Source organism: Tachyglossus aculeatus, chromosome 2 (assembly GCF_015852505.1).
Source record: "Tachyglossus aculeatus isolate mTacAcu1 chromosome 2, mTacAcu1.pri, whole genome shotgun sequence".
Classification (NCBI taxonomy): Eukaryota; Metazoa; Chordata; class Mammalia; order Monotremata; family Tachyglossidae; genus Tachyglossus; species Tachyglossus aculeatus.
In genome coordinates, this window is record NC_052067.1 from 32,226,468 (window position 1) to 32,241,962 (window position 15,495).

At 42.3% G+C, this 15,495-nt stretch overlaps 1 protein-coding gene across 5 annotated transcripts in view; it reads left to right on the forward strand.

The window, feature by feature from the left end:
• Nucleotides 1–15,495, forward strand: part of TBC1D5 (TBC1 domain family member 5) — a 498,550-nt gene that overhangs the window by 80,695 nt on the left and 402,360 nt on the right. The window lies entirely within an intron of this gene.

A 15,495-nucleotide genomic window follows, 5' to 3' on the forward strand; every position in this document is an offset into this window, starting at 1 on the left:
CGTCTTTTAGACCTCCTCCCATCTGGCTTCTGTCCCCTTCACTCGACAGAAACTGCCCTAATTTCACCATTGACTTCCTTTTCACCATATCTGATGACCTCTACTCCATCCTAATCCTCTTCCGCTCAACTGCCCCTGACATGGTAGACTACGCTTTTCCCCTTGAAACATTATCTAACTTTGGTTTCAGTGACACCGTTCTCTTCTGGTTCTTATTCACATATTCAATCTGTCACCAAATCCTGACATGTCCATATTTACAACACTGCTAAAATCTGCCCTTTCCTTTCCATTCAAACTGCTCGTATGCTGATCCAAACACTTATCCCATCCCTCCTTGACTAATGCATCTGCCTCCTCACTGACCTCCCTGCCTCCTGCCTGTCCCCACCCCCATCCATAATTTACTCCACTGCCTGGATCATTTTTTTTCCAATACCTTTCAGTCCACATCTCCCCATTCTTAAAGACCCTTCAGTAGTTGGCCACCCACTTCAACATCAAACATAAAGTCCTTAACTTCAGCCTAAAGCACTCAACCAACTTGTCCCCTCTTATCTTACCTCCCTGATATCCTTTTACAACCCAGGCTGCACACTTTGCTCCTAATGCCAGTCTACTCACTGTACTTCAATCTCACCACCAACCACTTGCCTGTATTCTCCCTCTGGCCTGGAACGCCTTCCCATTCCATATATTCCAGACCACCATCATCTTCCCACCTTCAAAGCCTTATTAAGGTCATATGTTCTCTAAGAGACCTTCACTGATGAAGCCCCTTCCTCCCCAAATCCCTCTGCCTTCTGCGTCACCTAAGCACTTGGATTTGTACTCTTTGTGGATTTGGTATTACCACACCATCAGTCCCACAGCACTTGTGTATACCTCTATAAATTATTTCTATTAATGTCTGGCTCCCCCTCTAGACTGTAAGATCATTGTTGGGAGCGAATGTGTGTACCAAGTCCGTTGTAGTTTCTCAAACACTTAGTACAGTGCTCTACACACAGAAAGTGCTCAAATACCTTTGATTGATTGCATAAGTGCTGAGGTGTTAACTGGGGGTATAGGATGTAGACAGAATAAATATTAATCAGGGAAGTCATGTTGGAGATGAGATTTGGAAAGGCTTTGAACAAGGAGAGAGCTGTAGTCTAACAGATTTGAAGAGTGGAGGGGTTCCAGGGAGGAGGAAGGGCGTGAGCAAAGAGTTTTAGGGTTGGGAGAGGCAAATGAAGCACAGTGAGTGCGTTAGGTGGGGACCAGTGAAGCAGAGTGGAGGAGAGTGGATAAACAGGAAGAAGATGGAGTGCTTTGAAGCCAATGTTCAGAATTTCTGGTGGCAGAGGAATGTTAGCATTGAAGGTTTTTGAGGGGTGGAGAGATTTGTGCAGAATGGTGTTTTATCAAAAAGATCTTGGCCACAGAGTGTAATATCCGCTGGAAAGGGGAGATGCTGGAAACAAAACAAAACAAAACAAAAAAACAGTGCAGTGGTACTGATACTGATCAAGTGCTTACTTGAGAGGAAAAATTCACTTGCGAAAGTTAGACATGGTCCCTGGTCCTCGTTGAACTCATAATATGAAAATAAGGGAGGGAAAGGGATAGACAACAGATACATAAGGAAGGATATGTGTTGAGGGTAATGGTTGATACAGTAGTCTATTTTGGATGTGATGAATGCCTCATGGAGGATGTCATGGAGGAAAAAATGACAGGATTTAGCAACAGACTGAAGCCATTTGACTTTGGCATTTTCCTGGCCTTGTTCTTTCACTTCTCATTTTTAGACCCTGGAGGATAGTGGTGTTTACAACTGTGATAAATTAGATGGAAGGTGAGTGTGGATTGAGAAGAGACAGTGTTGCAGAACAAGCCAAAGTTAGTGGATGTGAGAGGTGGAGGAAGAAGAGCCAGCAAATGAGATTGAAAAGGAAGGTCCAGGAAGGTTGGTGAAGAACTAGGATAGGACTCTGACAGTAAACCAAGGCTAGGCATCATTTCCAGCAGAAGGGAAAGGCTCGCAGTGTCAGACAGTTGAGTGACCAAGGAGGATTAAGATGGAGTAGAGCCTGTGTGACAGATGAATCTTAGTTTCATTTTTTCCAGAGCTGGATGGTATCTGGCTGTGAAAAAAAAAAAACCCAACAGGGATGAAGAATTGTTAAAATAACCCGTGAGTGGCATTTGAGTGCTTAATTTATGTAGGAGCTCTTTAATAAGTGTGTGAGAGAGTACAATTTAGGTGGTTGACAATCCCTGCTCTCAAAGCGTATACACACAAAAATACTTATGGTAGTTGATTTTCAGTAGATTTGTATTTAACCTGATAATATAAGTATTCAAGGGAATGAACAGGTAAATTGGTAATATTTCTAGCTATTCCTAAAATTTATTGTGAATCAGTGGTATTTATTGAGTGCTTACTGTGTGCAGAGCACTGTACTAAGCACTTGGGTAGAGTACAGCAGAATTGTACTTTCCAAGTGCTTAGTACAGTGCTCTGCACACAGTAAGCACTCAATAAATATGATCGAATGAATGAATGGAGTAGGTAGACACAATCCCTACCCATTGTGAACTTAAATTCCAGACGGAAAGACAGACATTAAATGGGTATATATTAAATGCAGGCTCGAAGTCAGGTGGATATCACAGTGCTAAAGGGTAGAGCCCAAGTGCATAGGTGATGCAGAAGAGGGGGCTTAATTGGGAAAGACCTCTAGGAGGGAATGTAATTTTAGTAGGTTTTGAAGGTGGAGACAGTGATAATCTGTCAGAAATTAAGGGGGTAGACATTCCAGGCCAGAGGAAAGACACGGGAAAGGGGTTGGTGGCGAGACCGATGAGCTCGAGGTATAGTGAGGTTGGAGTTACAGGTATGAAGTGTGAGGGATGCGCCTTGGTAGACCAGCAAGGTAAGGTAGGCAGTGAGAGTTTTGAGAGAGATGTGTAAGACTGCAAATCCTACATTGGGTTAAACAGAAATATGAAATAAAAGTAAGAAATTATGTACAAGCTTTCATCCTGGCTCTCTGGCAGCCGGGGTTTCTGGGCCAGGCGGAGAGGAAGGCCTTCTACTTGTCTGGGCTGCTCTAAGGCATCTGCTTGGAGGCTTCCTGCACAGGGGAGAGCTGGCCCAGTTTGCCGCTCCCTTCCAGGGCCCTGGGTAGTTCGTACAACACCACAGCTGCCTCTGCCTCTGAAAAGGAGAAGGAGGGAGAGGAAGCTGTGCCAGGAACCAGCCCTCCTGGCCACAAAGGACTCTGATGTCAAGGGGCATTGAACACTGGAGTTCTCTCTTCCTCCCTTCAAGGCCCTACTGAGAGCTCACCTCCTCCAGGAGACTTTCTCCCCCTCATCCCCCTCTCCATCCCCCCATCTGACCTCCTTCCCTTCCCCACAGCACTTGTATATATGTATATATGTTTGAACATATTTATTACTCTATTTATCTTGTACGTATCTGTTCTATTTATTTTGTTAGTATGTTTGGTTTTGTTCTCTGTCTCCCCCTTCCAGACTGTGAGCCCACTGTTGGGTAGGGACTGTCTCTATATGTTGCCAACTTGTACTTCCCAAGCGCTTAGTACAGTGCTCTGCACACAGTAAGCGCTCAGTAAATACGATTGATTGATTGAGTTTGTTGCTGACGTCCAACCTGTCCATGGCCCCGTGCAGCCCATTGACGCCTTTGAGCAGGGAGTTGTGGTCTTCTTCCCTGGCAGAGAAGCCCCTTGCCGACGGGCTTGGAGGCCACCGGTGGCACAGAGTTGGGGCTGGGAGTCGTCTCTCCCCCCCTCTCTGAATCTCCCTCTTGTAGTCCAAGAGTTGGCCGAGGAAGTTGAAGTTGGGAGAGCTAGTCAGCGTCTTCTTGACAAGTCTGATGGAAAAGGGAAGACAGTGAGGCAGACCAATTGAAGTGGTATTCCCGGTGGGTCCAACCACCTGGCTTCCCAGTGGGAAGCACCGCTCAGTCTCTTGGAGAGCTAGAGCTCCGGACGCCAGGGACGCTCTCTGGGTGGGACCCCACCCAGGGTGGTGGGGAGGGCAAGCTGGGGCCTCCAGCGGGTAGGTCCTGGGGCCCTGGGCTCAGCTACATGGGCCCTGCCAACCAAGAGCAGGCTGGCGACAGAAAGCCAGTGGGAGCTCCCGCACCACCGACCGTTCTCGGTGATACCGTGGCAATCGAGCCGCCCGGGCTCTGTCTGCAGAGCACCCAGGAGCAGCCAGGCTGGGTGGGCCGGCTCCTTTGGCCCAGAGAAAAAGCGGTGGGAATGCAGTAACCTGTTCCCGGCACAGCCCCCTTAGGGAGGCCCATTCCATCCCGGATTATGGAACCCTCTCCCCCCCAACTCAGGGTGTTGGTGGGATCACACTCACCCTTCGGCTGGTTGGAGCATGGACCTCTTCCCACCCAACCCATGGGAGCCCAGCGAGCCTTCAGGCCGGGTTGGTGAGGTTTACTGAACACCTAGTTCTGAGCACTGCCCAGGGCGCCTTCAGCTTTCAGGCGACCGGCCTGGGGAATGGGATGAGGTCGGCTGCTCCAGCCCATTCTTAAGGATGGCCTCCTGGAGTGGCCAGCAGCCTCAGGCCCACCCCCTTTGAACTCTGTTTTTGTAACTTCATGAGAAGCAGTGTGTTCTGGTGGAAAGAGCCCAGGCCTTGGGTTTGGAGGACCTAGGTTCTCATCCCAGGCCTGGCACCTGCCTGCTGGGTGACTTTGAGCAAGTCACTTCCCGTCTCTGGGCCTTCAGTTTCCCCGACTGTAAAGTGTTCTACCTCCTGCTTAAACTGTGAACTCCTCGAGGGACCGGGAATGTGTCCTACTTGATCGATTCATATCTGCCCCAGCACGTAACAACAGTCCTTGAAACGTAGTAAGTGCTTAACAAATACATAAAAAAAGCTTTTGATGTACATTTGGGAAGATCAATTCCGTATTTGACATCAAAAACTACATTGCTTCCTGGCATTCTTTGTAGTTAAGAGGCCACCTTTTAGTGACTAGATTAAACGATGACTGTTAGAGGGAAAAACAAGTACTCGATCTTCAAAACTTTCCTCAAATTAGCTTAGGGGAATCCTTTAGGGAAACTCTTTTCAGGTTGGTTGTGAATGATAATAATAATGGCATTTATTAAGTGCTTACTATGTGCAAAGCACCATTCTAAGTGCTGGAGTGCCCCAAAGGTCAGTTTTTGAATATGTATTATAATAAAATTTGGACAGGAGATGGAAGAAAGATCTCCAAGTTTGCAGAGGATCCTAAAACTGGAGGCAGAGGAAATAATGAGGAACAATGCAATCAGATTCTAAAGGATTTGGATTGTTTAGGTGATTGGGCCAGCAGATGGCAAATGCAGTTCAGTGTAGACAAATGTAAAATAATTATCTTAGGAACAAAGAACCAATCATACAGCACACTGATCAGGAAAAAATTTGTGGGTTATTGTAGGAAAACTATTGAAACAGTTAACCCGGTGCACAGCTGCAGTAAAAAAGGCAAGCAAGAAACCATATTAGCAGATGGATAGAATACAAAGCAAGAGGCAGTGCTCCTACTGTATTTTAAAGAACTTGTTAGGCCCAAACTAGAATATATGATGTGATATGGTCAGTCCTGTAGGGAAATAGGTAATCTTTGCTTAGAAATGCTCTAGTGACCAAAAAAGGGAGGAATTGGCTCTAATAATCAAATTTCAAAACAATTAAAGGGATTTGAGCTGCTTATGCTCTAAGGGGAAGAGGGATCTCCTCATGCCATTGTTTCCCAAAGCATTAGAGAAGTTAAGCCAATAACATATTTTTCCAACAGGAAGAGATTTCCAAGTTTGAATTTAAATTATTAAAGATGGAGAAGATTTTAACAGCAGTTTGGGAAATGAGGGGAAGAGCCCCTCCGTATATATATTGCAAAAATAAATATAAAATCAATAGGTAAAACAATTCATCTTTTGTACTTTACTCAAAAACTAATTCCGTGAGAAAATGAGGTTATGTAAAGACGTGTGAAAGTTGGTATTATTTATCTCTAGTGAGCTCTATTGAGTAGATTCATGTGTTTTTGAAAAAATCCATCTATTTCAAAGAAAAAAATAACTGGCATAATTTTTAGTTCAAAGTATTACAGTGAAGCAAGTTAAGATTGTCCTTGTTTGTGATTTATGCCCACTTTGACTAAAAATATCCTGTAATCTTTAGATTAAAAATTGGTACTTTACACATTAAAGAAATAGAAGCATGCTTCATCACCAATTAAAATTCTTAAATTGTTTACCACTTAGGTAGTAATATTCTGAAGTTTCTGAGAAAAGTTTCAGATGGTTAGAGAAGAGGAACGGTGACGTGCTCTGCGCACAGTAAGCGCTCAATAAATACGATTGAATGAATGATGTTAATTTTGGCAACTTTAGCAGGTACTTAAATCTGTAAACTGATCAAATCTAAGCAGAATTGAGTCAGAGAGCATCCATTTTTGGAAATGACTGCTTTTGCGAATTTCTGACTGGAAACGAACGTTGGGACGATTACAATCCATTTCTTGCATTTGCACAATCTTGATTTTAAAAAGAGGAATGATGATTGAAAGATCATTTGTCCGTGTTGAATCTTCTCAGATTTGCCACCATCTTCTCATCATTATGTTTTAAATAGCAAAATGAGAGAGATTTGAACCAAGTAGGCTTTGTCTTCTTTCAGCACTTGTGCCAATGGATAGCATACCAAGCTGATTCTCCTTGGCTCATCGTGTGTTTTGTGAACACCTACTGTGTGTGTGTGTGGGGGGGTGGTTTTATGATGAAAGGAGGAGACACGATCCCTTTCTGTGAGGAGTTTACAAGCTAAAAAGTCTATTGGCATCTGGCAGCTTTGCTGCTGCAGCATCTTTTCCATGCTGCCTCTGCACTTGGGTCCCTCTATACCTCTTTGCCTCCTGCTCCCACTTTTGTAGGTGATCTTGAGGATCCTAGAATTCCAGCATGAATTTCTGGAGCTGCACCAGGAATTGGCCAGGACGGCTGTCCTATAGCCCCACATCTCTTGTGGAGGCCAGAACGTGCCAGACTTCCTCCGATGGCCTGCATTGGGGTTGGAGGCATTGCTGGTACTTGGATTATCAATCAATCAATTAGTGGTATTTATTGAGTGCTTACTATTCATTCAAGCATGCGTATTGAGCTCTTACTGTGGGCATAGCTCTTTACTAAGGGCTTGTGCAGAGCGCTGTAGTAAACGCTTAGGAGAGTATAACAGAAATTAGCAGAGACGTTAGAATGAATGAAGTTGGTGCGGGGGAGGTTGTGGGGGAGAGACAGAGACTTCAGAATATTACTACCTAAGTGGTAAACAATTTAAGAATTTTAATTGGTGATGAAGCATGCTTCTATTTCTTTAATGTGTAAAGTTCCAATTTTTAATCTAAAGATTACAGGATATTTTTAGTCAAAGTGGGCATAAATCACAAACAAGGACAATTATCATGATATGATGATGATGGTATTTGTTAAGCGCTTACTATGTGCAAAGCACTGTTCTAAGTGCTGGGATAGATACAGGGTAATCAGGTGTCCCACGTGGGGCTCACAGTCTTAATCCCCATTTTGCAGTTGAGAGAACTGAGGCACAGAGAAGTGAAGTGACTTACCCCAAATCACACAGCCGATAAGTGGCGGAGCTGGGATTAGAACCCATGACTTCTGACTCCCAAGCCCGGGCTCTTTCCACTAAGCCATGCTGCTACACCACTGTCAGTGCTCCTGATTTTTTCCATTAAATTAGTGTTAAATGAGAGCGCATTAAATGGGAAGCAGCGTGGCCTAGTGGAAACATTGTCATATTTATTGAGCGCTTACTGTGTGCAGAGCACTGTACAAACATGTGGACAAGTGTCTGAATTGTAATCCCAGCACTGTCAGTTGCCTGCTGTGAGACCTTTGACAAGTCACTTCACTTCTCTGTGCCTCAGTTCTTGCCTCAGTTCTCCTGTTCTCCCTCCTACTTAGACTGGGAGCCCTATGCTATGCACTCAGTAAGCGTTCAGTAAATACGATTGAATGAATGCCGGACAGAGACCGTGTCCAACCTAATTCATGTGTATCTACCTCAGCGTTTAGAACAGTGTTCGATAACATAGTAAGTGCTTAACAAATACCATTAAAAAATGTAGGGAAGTTTTCTATAGAAACAGTGTTAAATGTTTTATTGTTTCAGGGTCCCAAAGAGATCAAAACAGTAAGTGTATTCAAAAGATAAAAAAAATACAATAAAATCATATGATCAGATATGTACTAGTAGTGAAAGACTTTTGAATTAGTTTTTTATGACATATGTACCTACAGTAGTTCATTTTCAAAGTTTTACATATTTTACTCCCTATTCAACTAAAAGGCACTTCGTGGTAGCAGGAATAGAGGTGTCATTAAGTTATGCAAAATAGATTTGCTCTTATGTATGATGTCGAAATAGCCTATACTTTATTCAAGTCAAATTATTTCAAATGGAGAAGAAAGTGCTTAAGTCAAGGTAAATTTTGCACTGTTATTTCCAATGAGGGAGGTCTATTAGTAATATTGTCATTAAAATTCAGTTGGGAAAGAGCTATACTATATATGCTGAAGAGGGCATTGAGACCCCAGGTGAGAAAACTAATTCTGATTTGAAACTCAGAAGAGAATAATAATAATAATAATAATAGCATTCATTAAGTGCTTACTATGTGCAAAGCACTGTTCTAAGCACTGGGGAGGTTACAAGGTGATCAGGTTGTCCCTGGTGGGGCTCACAGTCTTAATCCTCAGTTTACAGATGAGGTAACTGAGGCACAGAGAAGTTAAGTGACTTGCCCAAAGTCACACAGCTGACAATTGGCAGAGCCGGGATTTGAACCCATGACCTCTGACTCCAAAGCCCAGGCTTTTTCCTACTGAGCCACACTGCTTCTCTAGGAGAAGTGACATGGATAGAGCTCATGGAAAGGAAGATGATTTCTGCAGGGACATTTGGTCAGTTGGGTGAAAAGGAGGAAATCCTATGAGGAGGTTGCAGTCGTCCAAGGCATGAGGTAATTGTTTGGACCAGAGGTATAAGGATTTAAGATAGAAGAAATGAGAAACATTGAGACCTAGAGGAAAGAACGTGGTCCTGGGAGTCAGAAGACCTGGATTCTATTGCGGCTCCATCTTTTATCTGTTGTGTGACTTGGGGCAAGTCATTTAACTTCTCTGTGGTTCAGTTTCCTCATCTGTAAAATGGGGATTCAGTCCGATGTATGCTTAGACTCTGATGATCGTGTATCTACCCCAGTGCTTAGTTCAGTGCTTGGCACATAGCGCTTAACAAGTACCGTGATTATTATTATCACTATTTTGCTCATGTCAACTTTGGACAGTTTACTGAGGAAAAGAATCAGTGGTGATTTCAGGTTTCTGAGCCTCTACGTCCAGGAAGATGATAATAGTGTACACTCCAGTGACAAAGAATGAATTTGGAAAATAATGTTCAGGTAGACAAATCAGTGCTACGTTTATCATATTGAATTTAAGGGAATTGATGGAACAACCAAGAAGCTAAATTGACTTTGTAGGTGTAATCACCATATTTCATTTTGTTGGGCCTAGAGGAGAGAGCATGGGCCTAAGAGTCAGAAGAACCTGAGTTCTAATCCCGGCTCCACTACTTGAGTGCTGTGTGACCTTGGGCAAGTCATTTAACTTCTCTGTGCCTGTTACCTCATCTGTATAACGGGGATTAAAACTGAGAGCCCAGTGTGGGCCATGGACTTTGTCCAAACTGATTAGTTTGTATTTATCCCACCGTGTGGTACAGTGCCTGGCACATAGTAAGTGCTTAACAAATACCATTAAAAATGCAAACACATCCATTAACTTAAAAATTTATTAGCTTATGCGGCATAGTGTGATTTCCAATACACCTGGTGTCAGAGCAGTCTTAATTTGGAAGGCACTGCCCACCCTGAATGGTGTTGGACCTGTAAGTAACTTCTCCTTCCTGAGAACTTGAGAGGCTCCCCTTGCCTTTCCCTCTGAGAAAGGTCTGCAGCATATAGTATCATATATAAATACTATATATACTATGTATAGTATCATATATAGATACTATATATACTATATTTAGTATCATATGTAGATATAATATGATATGATATATATAGTATATATATTGACCTTCCCTCGCCTGTTCTACTGGCATATCCAGTTAGCTATCCTGTCTTCAAACATGATGCTACTGGGGATAAGTAGCATAAATATGATCGTGACTGAAAATACCTAATTCACTACTGCACACAAGATATAAATTCAATATACATACTATATACTATATATAGATACTTCAGAATATAATTCTATTTATTCTGATGATTTTGACACCTGTCTACATGTTTTGTTTTGTTGTCTGTCTCCCCCTTCTAGACCGTGAGCCCGTTGTTGGGTAGAGACCATCTCTATATGTTGCTGACTTGTACTTCCCAAGCGCCTAGTACAGTGCTCTGCACACAGTAAGCACTCAGTAAATATGATTGAATGAATGAATAAGAAAAAAATGCAGGAAACTTAGCCTTCCGGCCCAAACTCAAAACCTGACTCCCCAGAGGGCTGTCTGCCGAATTTATATCTTGTGTGCAGTAGTGAATTAGGTATTTTCAGTCACGATCATATTTATGCTACTTATCCCCAGTAGCATCATGTTTGAAGACAGGATAGCTAACTGGATATGCCAGTAGAACAGGCGAGGGAAGGTCAAGTGTAAGAAGCTAAAGTAAATACTGTAAAATTCGAGTTTAACTTGATTGTAGGGAACACAGCAGTTTGGCTGCTTATATAATTTGTTGTGTTATGTTTATAAATGGTCTGACTTTGGGGGCAGCTTTAACTAAGGCTCTGAGAAGAGAAATTGTGGGATGCACACTATTGCCTGGCATTGGAGACATTGGCAATTTTAACAGAACTGTGAAACTTTAAGTTCCAGATGAAACTTTTAATCTGGCTTCTGGCTGAGCCAAGTGTCTTTGTAGAGTCTCTTAGCATCTGTTTTGAAATCTATATATGACATGTTCAAAATTGTATCAAATTAAACCACCCTCAGGTTATAATTCAATTTTTTATTGAAGAAATCTATTGTCAACAATTTTATGCACCATAGTAAAGCTTCACTGAGTCTATTATTTATTTGTCTATTAACTGGTCATTTAGATGTCTTGGAATTTGAAGTGGATTTAAGAGAATTTGCTTTGGGAATTTGAAAAGTGTATTTGTTTTTTTTGGTTTTTTCAAATGCATATTGGTTTTTCATCACTCCATATAGCTTTGGTTCTTAAATTTGAGCAAGTTTTGTTTAATACTGTTTTATAAGCTGGGTAAATTTTTTTTATCCTATTAAACATTCATTCAGTAGTAGAGCACAGAACCAAGTGCTTCAGAGATTACAATAGAGGTCGGGAGCTCAGTCCTTGCCCTTGAGCAGCGTGCAGTCTGGCAATGGAGGCTGATAGGAAGTAATTTACATAGAGCAGAAAAAAGGAGATTGGAAAGATGGAAATGTAGAAGAGTAAATACTTAGAGTTTGTATATCTGTATATTCAGAACAGCTGAATGGTTGTGAGTGCATATATGTATATTTGCTGCAGAAATGCTGAGGGGGTGGGTAGGCGACTGTGACTTTCCTGATTAAGTCCTTATTCATTCAGTCGTATCTGTTGAGCACTTACTGTGCGCAGAGCACTATACTAAGCACTTGGAAAGTACAGTTCGGCGACAAATACAGTCCGTACCCAACAACGAGCCAGGTTTCAGTGATGGTGAGGAGGAGATGAGGCTGAGCCAGGAACAAGTCAAGGATGAAGGGAAGCTTCCCCATGATGGAGTGGGAGGTTCCACAGGCCGCACTTGGCTGAGGCCGGCGTGCGAGGGGTGGAGAGGGCTTGGATGGGAGGGAGCTGATTGGAAGCCTGCATGGGGGAAGGGGGAAAAGGGGTGGCCATGGAACGGGATAAAGGGATAGGGATGGGGCGGCCCAAGGGTGAGCGGAGGGGGAGAGGGGGTGCTGGGATTGAGGAGTCATGGTGAAGTCAGGGAAGTTGAAGTAGAGGGAAGTTTAAATACAAATTGAGGTCAGGGAAGCTGAAGTGCAGGTTTAAAAGTACATCTCCCACTTCTTTCTGCATCACCCTTGCACTTGGATCTGCACCCTTTATTAGTACCATGGCACTTATATGCGTATCTGTGATTAATTTATATTAATGTGTCTCCTGCCTCAGACTGTTAGGTCCTTGAATATGTCTGCCACCTCTTTTGTTTTGTATCCTTCCAGGTGTTTAGGTCAGTGCTGTGCACACAGTAAGCACTCAATAAAAATGATTGATTGATAATCAGTCAGTCAATCAATCCATACTTCATACTGCTGCCCGGATTGTCTTTGTCCAGAAATGCTCTGGGCATGTTACTCCCCTCCTCAAAAATCTCCAGTGGCTACCAATCAATCTGCATATCAGGCAGAAACTCCTCACCCTGGGCTTCAAGGCTGTCCATCACCTCACCCCCTCCTACCTCACCTCCCTTCTCTCCTTCTACAGCCCACCCCGCACCCTCCGCTCCTCCGCCGCTAATCTCCTCACCGTTAGGCCTCGTTCTCACCTGTCCCGCCATCGACCCCCGGCCCACGTCATCCCCCGGGCCTGGAATGCCCTCCCTCTGCCCATCCGCCAAGCTTGCTCTCTTCCTCCCTTCAAGGCCCTACTGAGAGCTCACCTCCTCCAGGAGGCCTTCCCAGACTGAGCCCCTTCCTTCCTCTCCCCCTCGTCCCCCTCTCCATCCCCCCCATCTTACCTCCTTCCCTTCCCCGCAGCACATGTATATATGTATATGTGTTTGTACATATTTATTACTCTATTTATTTATTTATTTATTTTACTTGTACATATCTATTCTATTTATTTTATTTTGTTAGTATGTTTGGTTTTGTTCTCTGTCTCCCCTTTTAGACTGAGCCCACTGTTGGGTAGGGACTGTCTCTATATGTTGCCAACTTGTACTTCCCAAGCACTTAGTACAGTGCTCTGCACACAGTAAGTGCTCAATAAATACAATTGATTGATTGATTAAGCGCTTAGTACAGTGCTCTGCACACAGTAAGTGCTCAATAAATACGATTGATTGATTGATTCCCAGGCATAGTAAGGTACCTCACCCCTTATTTTCACAGTGAATTCACAACATAACAGTTGCATCAACCCTAAACCCATGTGGTATTTTTGTACTTTATTCCTACCCTCTTACGTTCTTGTGTGCTTTATGATTTATATATTTGTATGTTACTTAAATTATGTAGGCAAATCAGCAGGTTTTTTTCTGATATATTTATCTTACTTCTACACCCATATTCTTCTTCCTTTTCCCACAGTTTGTAAATTATTTTCATCTTTGTCTTCTCAGACTGTAGACTCCTTGAGAGCAGAGACTTGGTCTCTCTCATTGTAATCGCTGAAGGGCTAAGTACAGGGCTGTGCACATAGTGTTCAACAAATAATACTGACTGCTTCTTAGGGGCAAATCCTAAAATAAATGGAATAGGAAGAAGAAAAAGGCATTCGTCTATTTAGCTTCCGATTTTTGAGTGTCGACATACGTATTTTTTCAAGCACAGTGTATTTTGTCGTTCTCATGGAGCTTTTTTTTCAGATTTGATGGTTGACAGACTTGCCTACTTTTCCCATTTATAAAGATAATAGGATACTGCTAACTTTAAAGTTGTTGTCTGGGCTTATTATGTTGCAACTCGTGCATATATTTTGTGGAATTTTGCTTTTTCCTGAATTTGGAAAGTTTATCCTTTGACAGTTTCAAAAGCTAATTTATATGAAAACAAAAGATGTTCATCAGGTACTCTGTAGAAAAGTTTTAGTACCCTTGATTTCTTTGGGCTAATTTTTAGAATTGAATCAACTTTTCCTGTTTTAGATACCCCGAGCCTTGTTTTTTCATTATGTGTTCGATAGCAAGATGATGGCGATATGTACAATGTTCCGTAAAGCCAACCTCATACAACCAGGTGTTGCTGCTGGAAAATACCAAGTGGAAATAGATTCTTGAGGTCTCAAATTTTTTTCCTAAATTAAAATAAAAAGTTTCACTGAGTTTCACTTGATGTATGAAGAGAAGAATTAGAATTAGAAATTAGAATTAGAAAATTAGAAAACTGGAAAATTCTTCTCTTCATACATCAAGTGAAACTCAGTGAAACTTTTTATTTTAATTTAGGAAAAAAATTTGAGACCTCAAGTATCCCTCTCTTTTGGGGGAAATATTATTGAAAGACATACTTAGCTGAAGGATTTTTATGAGGAGAAGTTAATAGTGTTTATTGAGCACTTACTATGTGCAGAGCACTGTACAGAGTTGGTATACATGATCTCTGCCCACAATGAGCTTAGTGTAGGAGAGACATTCATTAATATAGATTAAACATATATTTCCGTAAGACTTAATCACGAGGAAATAATTACATTTAAAGTCAAAGAGATTTTGGTTGGATGGAGAGAAAGATTTCTTGATTTGCTTGCCTGCAATGGGCTCCTAATAGATGTTGTGGAGCCTCAATCAATATATTTTTTTTTAATGGTGTTTGTTAAGCATTTACTCTGTGTGTAAGCGTTAGGGTAGATACAAATCAATTAGGTTAAACACAGTCCCTGTCCCCCTTGGGTCTCATGCTCTAGTAGGAAGGAGAGTAGGAGAACTGAGGCACAGAGAAGCGAAGTGCCGTGCCCAAGGTCACACAGAAAGCAGTAGGCACAACTGGGATTAGAACGCAGGTCTTCTGACTCCCAGAACTGTTCTCTTTCCTTGAGGCCACACTGTCATTTGAGTGCCTACTGTGTGCAAAGCGCTGAACTAAGCATCCCCCCGCCCCCCAGAAAGTCTCTAAGGAAAACATTGAAAACCATTTAGCCTGAATGATTTCCTTATTTACTTGCTTGGAGTCAGGGGACTGGTCCTTAACATTGTGTTAAATTCTGAGAGTCATGTCTTTCTGTCTTCTCTTATCATATTTAGTCCAAATGGAGCCATTCTCATTGCCCTTTGACTTTACCATTGTACTTGAATTTCTCATGTTACCATTTGAGGCTTTTCAGAGGAAGCCCTCTTGAGAATGGCCATGGCACCTTGCATTATAGCTTTTAAGCTCACACTGAAAATAAAAAATAAAGAATATACTAATTTAAAATATTTGTGGGTGGTGTAGGAATTATTTTCACTGCATTATAAACAGTAGCGCTTTATATCCTTTAAGGAATAAAAAGTGGTCTTATAGCTTCAGAAAATACCTTAATATTCTTGGACTAATTTGTGTCATATATAATTGACTGTAAGGGTTGTTTTGAGGCTCTAAGCTGGTGCTAGTAAATGTGTGGAAGTGGAGAGTCCTGGGGCTCATTGTTACCATATGAGGCACCAAAGTCTGGGACAGTTT